We start from the raw sequence: 15,615 nt of genomic DNA, 5'->3' as shown, positions 1-15,615 counted from the left end.
TCCAGCCCAATTATTCTGCCATTATTGTTCCTTCTGTAGAATAGGTGACATTTCTTGATGAATAGAATTGGGGGGTGGGAGCAATCTCTGAGGAAAATGGTTTCATATTCCAGGGACAGAACATAGCTCAGGCAGTGTGGGATTGGAGTGGGGTGAGGAAATTAGTCTTCCTTCTTAAATTACTCCCTCCCTCCTAAATACAACAGAATACTGCCTTCCTCGTGGCCTTGCTCCCCAGAATTACACATTTCATTTCCTCAACACCGATGCATTTAAACTCTCCCAGCTGCCCAAGTAAATACTTTGTATGGATTTATACAGAGTCCCAAAAGTCTTGGTGCAGTTTTAAGCTATTATTAAAGCTGCTTTAATAGCTTAAAACTGTACTGAGACTTTCGGAGAGTGTGTATTTAGGAGTTTGTATTATTTGCTATTGGGATTGTACATTCCTTCCTTAGAACAGGGGCTCCCAGAGGATGGAACTATGTATTTCATCCCATCACAGCTTCTACCCCTTTTAAGTACTCTCTAAAGGCAGGGCCACTCTCAGACCAAGGTTTCTCTACAGTGCAATCTCAAGTCCATGGGCCATGTCCCTGACCAGTGCCAGGACCTCAGTTTCACATTCTGCATATGGAAAGGAGTCTTATTTGTCTGCCCTAAGAGTGCCAGGGATCTTAGCAAAGACTGTCCCTGGGGAGCTTAAAAGCTAGCCTGGCCCAGAGCCATCACCTACAAGATCTTGGACAAAGGTATTGATGGCTAGCTTGCTCACATCCAGCTCATTAGATCTGCAGATGATAAAAAGCTAGGAGGGCTAGCTAATAACGGTACCTGCTTGCTGGCATTTCTGTGCCAGAACACTTTACATACATTATCTCATTTGACCCACATAACAACAACCCTGTGAGGTTGATGCTGTTATCATCCCCAGACCCCAAGTGGATGGGATCAAGGAAGAGTGACCCCTACTCAAATTATTTTGTATTTATTTAACTTTACATCTGTACTCAGTAGAAAGTGAGCTCAGACTAGGGTCAGCCATCCAGCTGAACTCTCTCAGCATCTCCTTCCAAACAACTTTAAAAATAACAGCTCAAATCAAATTTTGGAGGGCCAGAGACAATAAACGGCCAGGTTGAGACATTTTTCTGATCTAAGAAGACTTAGAAATATGGCAGGAGAAGTCTACAACACCAGTGTGATGCCTGTTTGAAGCCTAGATACCTGAGGCTGAAGTAGCAGCAACAGCAGGAGCTTAGGGAGCTCTCAGCCCAGAGTGGTCAAGTGATCAGAAAGAGATTACAGGGGACCCTTTGCTGGCACTGGGCACAACTGGCATTGATTGGAAACTCTATTCACCCATGCACAGTTCTGGGTCACAGTTCTAGAGAGCAGAGGAGCTCTGGCAGTCAGTCACAAGGTCTGGTCACAGTTCCAAAGTAAAGAGGAGTGCTAGTGCTTGTGACTGCTAAGGGACCAGGGGTCCTTCCTGGGTAAAGACCAGATTGCAGACCAGAAGAGCAGTGACCACACCCCTCTCAGGATCACTCTACTTTGGAAGTACCAAAAACTTACAAACCTCCCCCCTCCCAGAACTAGCTCTGAAAACAGCAGCACAAAAAAAGCCAGAAGCTTGGGATAATGCCTACACACCCCAAGATGAGCAGAACCCAACATAAAGTTCAGTCAAGAAATAGTCTTGAAAAAATGAAGAAACAACAAAAAAAGAATTTTACCATAAAAAGCTACTACTGTGGCAGAGAAAACCAAGACACAAACTTGGAAGAAGACAACAATGTGAAAGCAAAAACCCTCTCAAAGATAAGTGCTAATTGGACACAAGACCAGCAAGAATTTTTGGAATAGTTAGAAAGAGATAAGAGTGGTAGAGGAAAAATTGGGAAAAGAAATGAGAGTGATACAAGAAAATTATGAAAAGAGAATTAATAGTTTGGTAAAAGAGGCACAAAAAATACTGAAGAAAATAACACCATAAAAATAGAATTTGGCCAAATGATAAGAGACACAAAAATTTACTAAAAAGAACTCCTTTAAAAAAAAAAGAAAGAAGCCAACTGGCCAAATAGAAAAGGAGGTACAAAATCTCACTGAAGAAAAATCATTTCTTAAAAATTACTAGTGCATCAAGGGGATGCCCATCAATTGGGGAATGGCTGAACAAGTTGTGGTATACGAATGTAATGGAATACTACTGTGCTATAAGAAATGAGGAGCAGACGGACTTCATAATAACCTGGAGAGACTTATATAAACTGATGCTGAGAGAGAAGAGCAGATGGGGTGGAGCCAAGATGGCCTAGAGGCAGGAAAACTCCCTGTATCACCCCCATAACCACCTCAAATACCTATATAATATGGCTCTAAACAAACTTTAGAACTACAGAACCCACAAAGTGACAGAGAGAAACAAATATCCCATTGAAGGCAACCCCAGGTGGAAAGGAAGGGCCCATTGCAGTGCACAGGGAGCAGAACCCAGCTCCGTCCCCTCCTCTCTCCCCCTCCACCTGAGCCCGAGGTTTTAGCCTCAGGGCAGCCCAACCAGCCAAGGCTGGAGGGACTTCAAGAGAGTGGATCACCAGCAGCTGTGGAGGTTTCCAGAAATATCAACCCATGAATGCCAAAGACAAAGTGAGAGGTCAGTGTGGACTTTGGGAACAGGGGGTCTGGGAGTATGGTCTGGCCTCTACCTCTGGAGGGAGAAGCAACTGAGGCACAGTGGCCGCCACCCAGGGGCTGCTTCAGAGCTCCTGGCTTGCAGATTGTAGGGGGACCAAGTGACCATTCAGAGGGTAATCACTCTTGTTTTAACCTGCTTGGATTTGGATTGCTGTCTAGGGTGGAGGTCCTGGGGTGTGTGACCAGGTGTCAGAGCTTGTGGAGGCTTCAGAAACAGCGCCCAACTAATAGCTCCGACAGTTGAGAAAACCCCATCGATTTGGGACAAAGCTCTCCTCTCTGGAAGTAGAGAGAAGAGAGAATCAAGAGAAATCTGTACACAATCACAGACACAATGTATGTGTGATGACTAACCTCAATAGACTGGGCTCCTCTCAGCAATGTAAGGTTATAAGACAACTCCAAAAGACTCATCATGATCAAAAGAAATATCCACATCCAGAGAAAGAGTTGTGGAGTCTGAAAGAGATACTTTAAGAATTATTGGACTACCTGAAAGCCATGATCAAAGAAAGAGCCTAGATATATTTCAAGAAAGTATCAAGGAAAACTGACCTGCTATTATATTAGAGGCAGAAAGTAAAATTGAAAATGAAAGAATCCACCAGTCACCTCCTGAAAGAGTTCTCAAAGTGAAAACTCCTAGAAATATTATAGCCAAATTCCAGAGCTCCCAGGTCAAAAAGAAAATACTTCAAGCATCCAGAAAGAAACTATTCAAATATTGTGGAGCCCCAATGGGGATCACACAAGATTTAGTGACTTGCGCATTAAAGAAGGAGAGGACTTGAAACATGATATTCCAGAAGAAAAAGGAGCTAGGATTACAACTAAGAATCACCTGCCCAGCAAAAGTCTAATCTTCAGTATATTCCTTCAGGTGGGAAAATAGATATTTAGTGTAAATGAAGGACTTTCAAACATTCCTGATGAATAGACCAGAGCTAAATGGAAATTTTGACATTCAAACAGAAGACTCAAGGGAAGCATAAAAAAGTAAATGTGAAAGAATAATCATAAGGAACTCAATAAATTTAAACTGTTTACATTCCTATATAGGAAGATGATACATGTAACTCCTAAGAACTTTATCATTATAAGGGCTGTTAAAAGGAGTTTATATAAACACAGGGCATGGGTATGAGTCGATTATATTGGAATGATTTCTAAAAAAATGAAGGGATGAGAGAAGGATACACTGGGAGAACTGGGAAGGGAGAGGTAGTAGAGGGAAAATTTTTTCACATATAAGAGGCATGCAAGGAAGAACTTTTACAATGGAGGGGCAAGTGGGGAGTGGCAGGCAATGCTTGACCCTCACTATCATCAGAATTGGTTCAAAGAAAGAAGAATAAGATAGATAGATAGATAGATAGATAGATAGGTAGATAGATAGATAGATAGATAGATAGATAGATAGATAGATAGATAGATAGATAGATAGATAGATAGACAGACAGACATTCTGTTGTTAACCAATAGGGAAATAAGAGGTGAAAGGGATAAGGAGTAAGGGTGGTGATAAAAGGGAGGGCAGATTAAGGGTGGTAGTATTTAGAAACAAAATACACTTCTGAGGAGAGACAAGATATAAAGAGAGAGAAGAAGAAACAGAAGAAAATGGGATGGAGGGAAATGCATAGTTGGTAATCATCACTGTGGATGTAAATGGGATGAACTCACTCATAAAATGGAAGTAGCATAATGGATTAGAAATCAAAATTTAACATATGTTTTTTATACTTAAAATATACTTAAACATACTTAAAACAGAAAGACACACACAGTTAAAATAAAGGGCTGGAGCAAATCCATTATGCTTCACCTAAAATTAAAAAGGCAGATCTCAGACAAAACCAAAGCAAAAATAGATCTAATTAGAAGAGATAATCAGGGGAACTGCATTTTACTAAAAGGTACCATAGACAATGAAGCGATATCAAAATGTTTACAAGTTTCTCTGGGGGGGAAGGGGCAGAGTCAAGATGGCAGAGTAGAAACAGGGCATCTGCTGGGCTCCGGCTCCCACTACCTCCAATTTATGTAAAAGGTGACTCTGAACAAACTTTGGATCTACAGAACCCACAAAATGACACAGAGAAGCTAACCTCCTGCTGAGGATAGCCTGGCAGGCTGGCAGGGAGCAGCCAGTGCAGCACTCTGGGAGCCAACCCCAGCCCTGCGTGAGCTGGAGGTTTTAGTCCCAGGGAAGGCCTGGCCATCCTCTGGCTGGAGGGACTTCAGATCACCAGTAGCTGTGTCGTTTTCCAGAATTATCAACCAATAGATGCTAAGGGCAAAGTGAGAGGTCAGTGCAATGTGGACTTTGGCATCCAGTACTTGGGTGTGTGGTTGGCCTTTATCCCCTGGAGGGAGAAGCTGCTGAGGCACCGCAGCTGTGCAGCTGCCACCATGTGGCAGCTTCAGCTCCTGGCCTGCAGACTGTAGGGGAACCAAGTGACCAGTCTGAGGGGTAATTGCTCTTGCTTTAACCTGCTTGGATCTGAATTGTGGTCTAGGGTACAGGTCCTGGGGTGTGTGACCAGCTTGCCAGCGCATGTGGAGGCTTCAGAAAGGGCACCTAACTAATACCTTTGGCAGCTGAGAAAACCCCAGAGTTTGGTACAAAGCTCCCCTGTCTGGTAGCAGAGTCCTATTGTGGCAAAAAGCCCAAAAGTCAAGTAATTGAGTGGCAACATGAGTAAACAAGGGAAGCAAAGCAAACAGAGGAATCCAACATTAGACTCCTATTTTGGAGACAAAAAGGATCAAAGCATGGAACAGGAGGAAGACAGTGAAGTCAGAACTCCTACACCAAAAGCCTCCAAGAAAAATACAAGCTGGTTATAGGCCACAGAGGAGCTTAAAAAGGATTTTAAAAATCAAATAAGAGAAGTGGAGGAAAAATTGGGAAGAGAAATGAGAACGATGCAAGAAAATCATGAAATGAGAGTCAACAACCTGACTAAAGAAAATAACACCTTAAAAAATAGACTAACTCAAATGGCAAAAGAGGCTCAAAAAGGCAATGAGGAGAAGAATGACTTAAAAAGCCAGATTTGCTAGATGGAAAAAGAATCTCAAGAAGAGAATCATTCCTTCAGAATTAGATTGGAGCAAATGGAAGCTAGTGACTATATGAGAAATCAAGATACTATTAAATAGATCCAAACAAATGAAGAAATAGAAGGCAATGTGAACTATCTCATTGGGAAAACCACTGACCAGGAAAATAGATCCAGGAGAGATAATTTAAAAATTATTGGACTACCTGAAAGCCATGATCAAAAAAAGAACCTAGAAATCATCCTTCAAAAAATTCTCAAGGAAAATTGCCCTGATGTTTTAGAACCAGAGGGTAAAAATAGAGGTTGAAAGAGTCCACTGATCACCTCCTGAAAAAGATCCCAAAAAGAAAACTCCTAGGAATATTATAGGCAGGTTCCAGAATTCCCAGATCAAGGAGAAAATATCACAAGCATCCAGGAAGAAACAATTTTAATATTATGGAAACACAATCAGGATAACACAGGATCTGGCAGCTTCTACACTGAGGGATTGAAGGGCTTAGAATATGATATTCTGGAGGGCAAAGGAGCTGGGATTAAAACCAAGAATCACCTACCCAGCAAAACTGAGTATTGGGCGGAGCCAAGATGGCGGAGTAGAAGCACGACCTTCCCGCCCACCCTCCCCAATCCATGTAAAAAGGGGACTCTAAACAAACTTTGGAGCTGCGGAACCCACAAAATGACACAGAGTAGCTAACCTCCCGCTGAGGACAGCCCGGAAGGCCGGCAGGAGTCGGCCGGCCAGCGCAGCGCTCTGGGAGCCAAGCCCAGCCCCACGCCGAGGCTTTAGCCCCAGGGCAGGCCTGACCAGCCGCCAGCCAGAGGGACTCCAGATCAGTAGCAGCTGTGGCCGTTTCCAGATTTATCAATACATAGATGCGAAGGACAAGGTGAGAGGCCAGTGCAGTCTGGACTTTGGGACCCAGGAAGTGGGAGTGCGTGGCTTTTACTCCCAGAGCGAGAAACAGCCAGCCAGCGTCATGTGGCGGCTTGAGCTCCTGGCCTGCAGAGTGTAGGGGGACCAAGCACCAGTCTGAGGGGTCATCGCTCTTGCTTTAACCTGCTTGGATCTGGGTTGCAGTCTAGGGTGGGGGTCCTGGGGTGTGTGTCCAGCTTACCAGAGCATGTGGAGACCTCAGAGAGGGCACCCATCCAATACCTCAGGCAGCTGAGAAAACCCCAGCGTTTGGGACGAAAACTCCCCTGTCTGGTGGCAGAGTCCTACTGTGGCAAAAAGCCCAAAAGTCAAATCATTGAGTGGCAAAATGAGCAGGCAAAGGAAACAAAGCAGACAGAAGATTCCAACATTACACTCCTATTTTGGGGATAAGAAGGAGCAAGGCATGGAACAGGAGGAAAACAGTGAAGTCAGAACTCCTGCACCAAAAGCTTCAAAGGAAAATACAAGCTGGTTACAGGCCATAGAGGTCCTTAAGAAGCAGATAAGAGAAGTGGAGGAAAAATTGGGAAGAGAAATGAGAACAATGCAAGAAAATTATGAAATGAGAGTCAACAGCCTGACTGAAGAAAATAATACCTTAAAAAACAGACTGACTCAAATGGCAAAGGAGGCTCAAAAAGGCAATGAGGAGAAGAATGCCTTAAAAAGTCGAATTTGACAGATGGAAAAAGAATCTCAAAAGCTCACTGAGGAGAATCATTGCTTCAGAATTAGATTGGAGCAAACGGAAGCTAATGACTTTATGAGAAATCAAGATGCTGTTAAACAGATCCAAACAAATGAAAGAACAGAAGGCAATGTGAAATATCTCATGGGAAAAACCACTGACCTGGAAAATAGATCCAGGAGAGATAATTTAAAAATTATTGGACTGCCTGAGAGCCATGACCAAAGTAAGAGCCTGGAAAGCATCCTCCAGGAAGTTCTCAAAGAAAACTGCCCTGATGTTTTAGAACCAGAGGGCAAAATAGAGGTTGAAAGAGTCCACTGATCACCTCCTGAAAAAGATCCCAAAAAGAAAACTCCTAGGAATATTATAGCCAGGTTCCGGAATTCCCAGATTAAGGAGAGAATATTACAAGCAGCCAGGAAGAAACAATTTGAATATTGTGGAAACACAATCAGGATAACGCAGGATCTGGCAGCTTCTACACTGAGGGATCGAAGGGCCTGGAATGTGATATTCCGGAGGTCAAGGGAGCTGGAATTAAAACCAAGAGTCACCTACCCAGCAAAACTGAGTATCATGTTTCAGGGGAAAATATGGTCATTCAGTGGAATACAGGACTTTCAAGCATTCTTGCTGAAAAAACCAGAGTTGAATAGAAAATTTGACATTCAGATACAAGAAGCAAGAGAAGCATGAGAAGGTAAACAGGGAAAAGAAATCATAAGGAACTTATCAAAGTTGAACTATTTTTTTTTTAAGCAATCGGGGTTGAGTGGCTTGTTCGGGATTGCATGGCCAGTTATTGTTTCTGGGTGTGGTGCTGGGTGTGTGGGCCTGGATTTGATCTGGGTCGTCCCGGCACTGGAGCCAGTGCTCTTGCTCGCTGAGCCACCTGGCCAAAGTTGAACTATTAACATTCCTACATGGAAAAACAATAATTGTAACCTATGAAACTTTTCTCAGTAGTTGAAGGGATTAGAAATATATGAGGGTATGCGGGCATATGAATACATATGTGAATGTGTGTATATACGTTTACAGGTATACGTAGATAGAGGGCACGGGACCAATTTAACAGGAAGGGATGATACTTAAAAGGTGAAATTAAGAGGTGAGAGGAATATAATGAGAGGAGATGGGGAGAGACAGAGTGGGGCAAACTATCTCATACAGAAGAGGCAAGGGAAAATGGTTACAATGGAGGGGAAGAATAGGAAGGCAAAAGGGAATAGGTCAACCTTATTCCTATTGAATCTGGCTTGAGAAGGGAGGGAAATACACACTAAATAGGGGATCTCACCCTCCAGGAGAATAGAGGAGGAAGGGGATGTGAGGGGGGATGATGGAAGGGAGGGCAGGCTGGGGGGGAGGGAAGTTGGAAGCACCCACTTTTGAAAAGGGACAGGATCAAAGTAGAGAATAGAACAAGTGGGAGGTGGGATAGGAGGGAGGGAAAAATAGTCAGTCTTTTACAATACATCTACTATGTTATTGTTTTGCATTAGCCACACATGTACAACCTCTACTGAACTGCTTGTCCCCCCAGTGGGGGTGGGTGGCGGGGGGGGGGGAAGGGAATGAATCTGGAATTGAAAATTTTAAAATCAAATATTCAAATATATATATATGTGTGTGTGTGTGTGTATAAAAAAAACTGAGTATCATATTTCAGGGGAAAATATGGTCATTCAGTAGAACAGAGGACTTTCAAGCATTCTTGATGAAAAAACCAGAATTGAATAGAAAATTTGACATTGAGATAAAGAAGCAAGAGAAGTGTAAGAAGGTAAACAGGGAAAAGAAATCATAAGGAACTTATCAAAGTTGAACTATTTACATCTCTACATGGAAAAATGATAATTGTAACTTATGAAATTTTTGTCAGTATGAGAATAATTGAACAGAATAGAAATGTGTGTGTGTATATATATACATATATACACACATACATATATATGTCTATATAGGAAGGTATATGGGCATATGAATCATATGTGAATGTGTGTATATATGTATACAGGTATACATAGATAGAGGGCACAGGACCAGTTTAATGGGAAGGAATGATACTTAAAAGGTGAAATTAAGAGGTGAAAGAGGAATATAATGAGAGGAGATGGAGAGAGAGAGAGATTGGCGTAAACTATCTCATATAGAAAAGGTAAGGGAAAATGGCTACAATGGAGAGGAAGAACAGGAAGTCAAAAGGGAATAGGTCAACCTTATTCTCATTGAATTTGGCTTAGGGAAGGAATGACATATACACTAAATACAGTATCTTACCCTACAGGAGAATTGGGGGGAAGAGGATCAGAAGGGAGATGATGGAAGGGAGGCAAGGCTGGGGGAGAGGGAAGTTGGAAGCATCCACTTTTATTTTTGTGGGTGACAAGGGAGGAAGGGAATGAATCTGGAATTTAAAGTTTTCAAATCAAATGTTTAAAATATATATATATACATACACTATTATCAATATTATTTTACATGTAAATGGGAAATTATATATATACATGCACTAGGGCATAGAGATCCACCATGCCCTACTGGGAAGTTGCAGGGGGTGTGGGAGAAGATATGGAAGAGAGCAGATTGGAGGAGGGGATATCCAGTGGGATTGCTATTTTGGGGTGGTGGGTAGGGGAAAAACAGAGAGAAAATTTTTAACTCAAAATCTTGCAGAAATGAATGATGTAAACTAGAAGTTAATAAAGCATTTGATTAAAAAAACAAATTTCTCTGATAAAGACCTCATTTCTAAAATATGAACTTAGTATAGAACTGAGTAAAATTTATAAAAATAAGAGCCATTCCCCAATTGATAAATGATCAAAGGATATGAACAGGGAGTTTTCAGAAGAAATAAAATCTATTTATAGTATTATGAAAAAATGTTCTAACTCACTATTGATTATAGAAATGCACATTAAAACAACTCAGAGGTACTACTTATCAGAAATGACAAATGATGGGGAGGCCAGGTGGCACAGTGAGTAGGAGCGCTGGCCCCAGCATTGAGAGACCCGGGATTGGTTCTGGTCTCAGATACTTGGAACCCACACAAAATAACTGGCCATGTAACCTTGAGCAAGTTACTTGACCCCAATTGCTTTTAAAAAAAAGAAATGACAAATGTTTGGGGGGAGGAGGGAAAAATAGGTACCCTAATGAACTGCTGGTGGAATAGTGAACTGCTCCAACCATTCTGGAGAAAATGTTGAAAATATAACCAAAGGGCTATAAAGCTCTGCATAGCCTTTGATCCAGCACTACCTCTATTAGGTCTGTCTCCCAAAGAGATCAAAGAAAAAGGAAAAAGATCCACATGTATAAAAATATTTATGGCAGCTCTTTTTGTGGTGGCAAAGAATTGGAAATTGGAGGGATGTTTATCAATTGGGGAATGACTGAAAAAATTATGATGTGTGATTGTGATGGGATACTATTTAGCTGTGGGAAATTATGAAGGGAGTGGTATCAGACATGACAACAACTATATGAACTGATGCAGAGTGAAGTGAGAAGCACCAGGAGATCATTGTGCACAGTAACAACAATGTTGTATTGATGATTATCTATGAAAGATTTGACTACTGTGATCAATACCATGATGCAAGACAATTCCAAAGAACTCCTGATTAAAAAATACTATCCTCCTCTAGAGGGAGAACTGATGAACTCTGAGTACAAATTGAAGTATAATTTTCTTCCTTTTTTTGTTTTTAAAAAAATATGGCTAATATGGGCATATGTTTTACATAATTTCACATGTATAATTGATATCATATTGTTTGCCTTCTCAGTGGGTGTGGGATGGTGTGGGAGGGAAGGAGAGAATTTGGAACTCAAAATTTAAAAAGAAAAGAATGTTGAAAATAAATAATAAATTGAAATGAGGAAAAAAAGAAAGTGAGCTCCTTGATGGTGGATTGGTTTTTGTTTTTTGTTTTTTATTTTCTTGACCCTAGCACAATGCTTTGCACATAAGTAGACACTTTTTAAAAAAAAAATTCTTGAACTGAATTTTTAAAAGTGAATTTGATCTTGGGAGGTGATGATTGCTGTAGACAGCTAGGAGGTACAGTGGTAAAGTGGATATAGTGGGTAAAGTACTGAGCCTGGAGTCAAGAAGACCTGAGTTCAAATCTACCTTCTGACCCTATATGACCCTGGGAGAGTCACTTTAACCTCTATTGGCCTCAGTTTCTTCATCTGTAATATGAGGAAAAAAGCACCTTCTTCCTAGGGTTTTTGTAAGGATCAAATGAGATAATAATTTTAAAGGGCCTGGTATAGGGGTGGCTAGGTGGCACAGTGAATAGAACACTGGCCCTGGAGTCAGGAGGACCTGAGTTCAAATCCGACCTCAGACACTTGACACTTACTAGCTGTGTGACCTTGGGCAAGTTACTTAACCCCAATTGCCCTGCCCTCCCCCCTCCAAAAAGCATAAACATAAAAAATAAAATGCCTAGTATATAATGAATGTTATATAAACATTAACTATTATTACTCCAAACTAGCCAAGCCACAATTGGATTTTTGCATTCAACTCTATGCACCAAATTTTAGGAAGTACCAGATAGTCAGCCAGAGGAAGGCAACTCAAACTGCTGTGAGTCCATGTCATAGGAGCATGCGTTGAAACAACAAGGGAATTTTTTTGCCTAGAGTTCAGAGGGGATAGATTAGCTGCCTTCAAGCCAGGGCTTCTTAGTAAAGTAGAAAAAGCACAGGATATAGAATCTGAGGACCTCAGTTTGAATCCTGACTCTGTCAATCTCACCCTGTGGGATCACTTAACCTTTCAAGGCCTTGGTTTCCCCATCTGTAAAATGAGTGAATTGGTGTGGATAATCTTTAGTATTCCTTCCTACTCTGAATCTATGATTCTAAACATTGGAAGAGCTGTCTCAAAGAAGAGGAACTAGTCTTGCTCTGCTTGGCACCAGGCTTCAGCGACTGGATGGGTGGATAGAAGCTGAAGAGGCAGATTTGGGCCTAGTATGAAGGAAAACTTCCAAACAGCTAGAGTTAGCTAAAAGTTTGCTTCTTTCCCCCAGACACTGTGATTTCCCGTCACTCAAGGCCTTCAAAGGCTGGATTCATTCATTCAACATTTTTAAGCACCCAACAAGTGCTAGGCACTGTGATACAAAGAGCAATCAAAACAGCCCTTGCCTTCAAGGACCTTATACCCTTTTGGGAAGAAAGAACACATACATAAATTTAAGTCAAAACCAAATATCTAAAAAACCAAATGGGTAATAATTTGTGGAGGGGATGGAGAGAGCAACTGGGGGGATTCAGGAAAGGCCCAGTGTGGAAAACGACAATTAAGCCGAGTTTTGGAAGAAGCTATGGATTTTAAGAGGAGAAGAGAATAAGGAGTGATGTATTCCAGCCTGTGCAAATGTAAGCAAATGAAATGGCTGGTTGTGATTAAGGGAGGCTTTGAATTTTATCTTAGAGGAAATAGGGAGCCACTGAGGTTTCTTGAGCAAGAGTATGACAGATTTATGCTTGAGGAATATCAATTTGGAGAGAAGAAAGAGGCCAGGGAGGCCACTCCCATCTGACAGATGGAGAAATAAGGGCAAGTCTAGCCCAGGATGAAGGCTCAGTAACCAGGACAGAGGTTATTGTTCTGAAGAAAACCAGTCAGGTAGGGTCTAGAGGGGATCCTTGTTCAGGTACTGGTTGGACTAGGTGGCCTCTGAGGTCCTTCCCAATTATGCGACTCCTTGCTTCCCCACCCATCCAGAGACCCTGTGGAGCAGTCTGGCCTCTGCTTCCCTCTTGTGTTCATTCTTGGCCATTGCAGAAAGGAAAATTGGTGTCTCAACATTTCCTTTTTCTTCCTCTTCCCCCCCCCCCCCTTTTTTTGCTCTGGATGCCTAATCCAGGCCACCCTTCCATTAAAATTCTTATTAAAATGCCCTATCCCCACTCATTAACACAAAGGGATGATTCACTAATGGCGTAACCTGAGGCAGTGTGGTAAAGTTAGTGGAAAGTAAATTTCTAGGGTTGAGTCTCTAATAACATCATGAGATCTGGTCACCAGCCTGTGTCCAGAAGGCCCTTCTCCCATCCCAGCTTCTTAGACCAATAGGTTCTCAAAGAATGATCACTTTGAAGAGTTTGCCAAGTCAAAACTATTCTTACAATACAACCAAGACATTTTAATGTCTAATTATTGAGAGACATTTTGTTAGGTAGTTTTCAGTCAAGTTTTACTCATCATGACCCCATTTAGGATCTTCTTGGCAAAGATACTGGAGTGGTTTGCCATTTCCTCCTCCAGCTCATTTTACAGATTAGGGAACTGAGGCAAACAGAGTTAAGTGACTTGGCAAGGCTCACCTAGACAGTAAGTATCTGACCTCAGATTTAAACTCAGGTCTTTTTGACTCCAGTCCTGGTACTCTGTCCACCTAGCTGCTTTGATAGCTATAACTCACATAAACAAAAGCACTTTAGGGAGTCCTCAATACATTTTAAGAGTGTAAAAAGCCCCTAAGGAGCAGTTAGGTGGCACAATGGATAGAGCAGTGGGTTTAGAATCAGGGAGACTCATCTTCCTGAGTTCAAATCTGGCCTCAGATATGTACTAGCTGTGTGATCCTGGGTAAGTCACTTAACTCTGTTTGCCTCTGTTCCCTAATCTATAAAATAAGTTGGAAGGGGCAGCTAGGTGGCACAGTGAATAGAGCACCGACCCTGGAGTCAGGAAGACCTGAGTTCAAATTAGACCTCAGACACTTAACACACTTACTAACTGTGTGACCTTGGGCAAGTCACTTAACCCCAATTGCCTTGTCTTTCCCCCACAAAAAAGGGGTTGGAGAAGGAAATGACAAACCAGTTGGGTATCTTTGCCAAGAAAACCACAGATGGGGTCACAATGAGTTGGACACGACTGAACAACAACAAGGGGTCAAGCAAAAAAGGTCAAGAACCACTGTTTTAGGTCAATTTCCCACCTCATTAGGCTACAGGGGTCTGACCAATTCTTCTTCCTTTGTTTGACCAATAGGGAAATCATTTGGCTAGGCTAAGGTATATGTCAAAAGGAAACTAGGCTGGTTCATGAAAAAGAGGTGGGGGTTTTAGTGGACCACAAGCACGACAGGGTGGCATCGTAACCAAAAGACAGTTAATATGCTCTTAGGTTTCCTTGTGAGAGAGGTTTAGTGTCCAAAATGAAGGATGTATGGATGGTCCCATCGTTCTTTGCCCTGATTGGACCGTGTCTGTGGCATTGCATTTCAGTTCTAGGCTCCACATTTTAGGAAGGATATTGACACATTAGAACTTACCCAGAGAAGAACAATCAGGATGTGGAAGGACCTCAAGGTCACATGAAATAGTGACCATTTGAAGAGAGTGGAGACATTTCATCTTGAGAAGACCTAAAAATACACAATGGCTATCTTCAAGTATTTTAAGGGCACTCCTATGGATCATCAAATAAGACTCTCTCCCTGCTAATTAAAGAGGATAGAACCAGGAGTGATTAAAGGAGGTCCTAGAGAGGCAAATTTCTTCTCCATGTAATAAACAGCTAGGACTGTCCCAAAGTAGGATGAGTTGCCTTAGGTGTGGGGGCAGGTAGTGAGTCTCCATCATGGGAGATCCATAAGCAGGAGCTGGAGGATAAGCACTTGACAGTCTCAGAGAGGGTTTCTCAGGTCACCTGGTCCGTCCGACTTCCCACCCAGAACAGGAAGCCCTTCTCCAACATTTCTAGAAAGGGAAAAGCCTCCTTGTGATCAGAGGTGGCTTACAGAGGAATGAGCGCCTTCATAAGGCCCCTTACTGGCAGTCTTCAAACAGAGGTTCCATGACTATTGGCTGAGGATGTCAGCTAGGGCCTGGATGGTCTAATTTGTAAGGCTCTCTATGGTTCTGAGATTCTTGGATTCTGTAACTTCTGACTGACAGGTCACTTCTTTTCTCCCAAGATAGCCCATTACACATTGGACAATTTTAATTATTACAAAATTCTTCATTTTATTCCACGAAAGTCTGATTCCATGTAACTTTTACCCATTGTTCCTAGTTCTGCTCTCTGGGTCCAAGAGAGTCAAAGATCAAAGGCCAAAGGATTAAGAAACAGAGGTGATTTTGTATCTGAGAATTCTATAGATCCCCTGAAAAGAAAGGAAACAGAGAAGGAGTTTGGGGAAAGATCAGATCACAAGCCTGGC

The sequence above is a fragment of the Petaurus breviceps genome, unplaced genomic scaffold (genome assembly GCF_028583685.1).
Source record: "Petaurus breviceps papuanus isolate PSGF00001 unplaced genomic scaffold, PetGlider_PUasm1.0 227, whole genome shotgun sequence".
Classification (NCBI taxonomy): domain Eukaryota; kingdom Metazoa; phylum Chordata; class Mammalia; order Diprotodontia; family Petauridae; genus Petaurus; species Petaurus breviceps.
Note: the sequence above shows the minus strand (reverse complement) of the source record.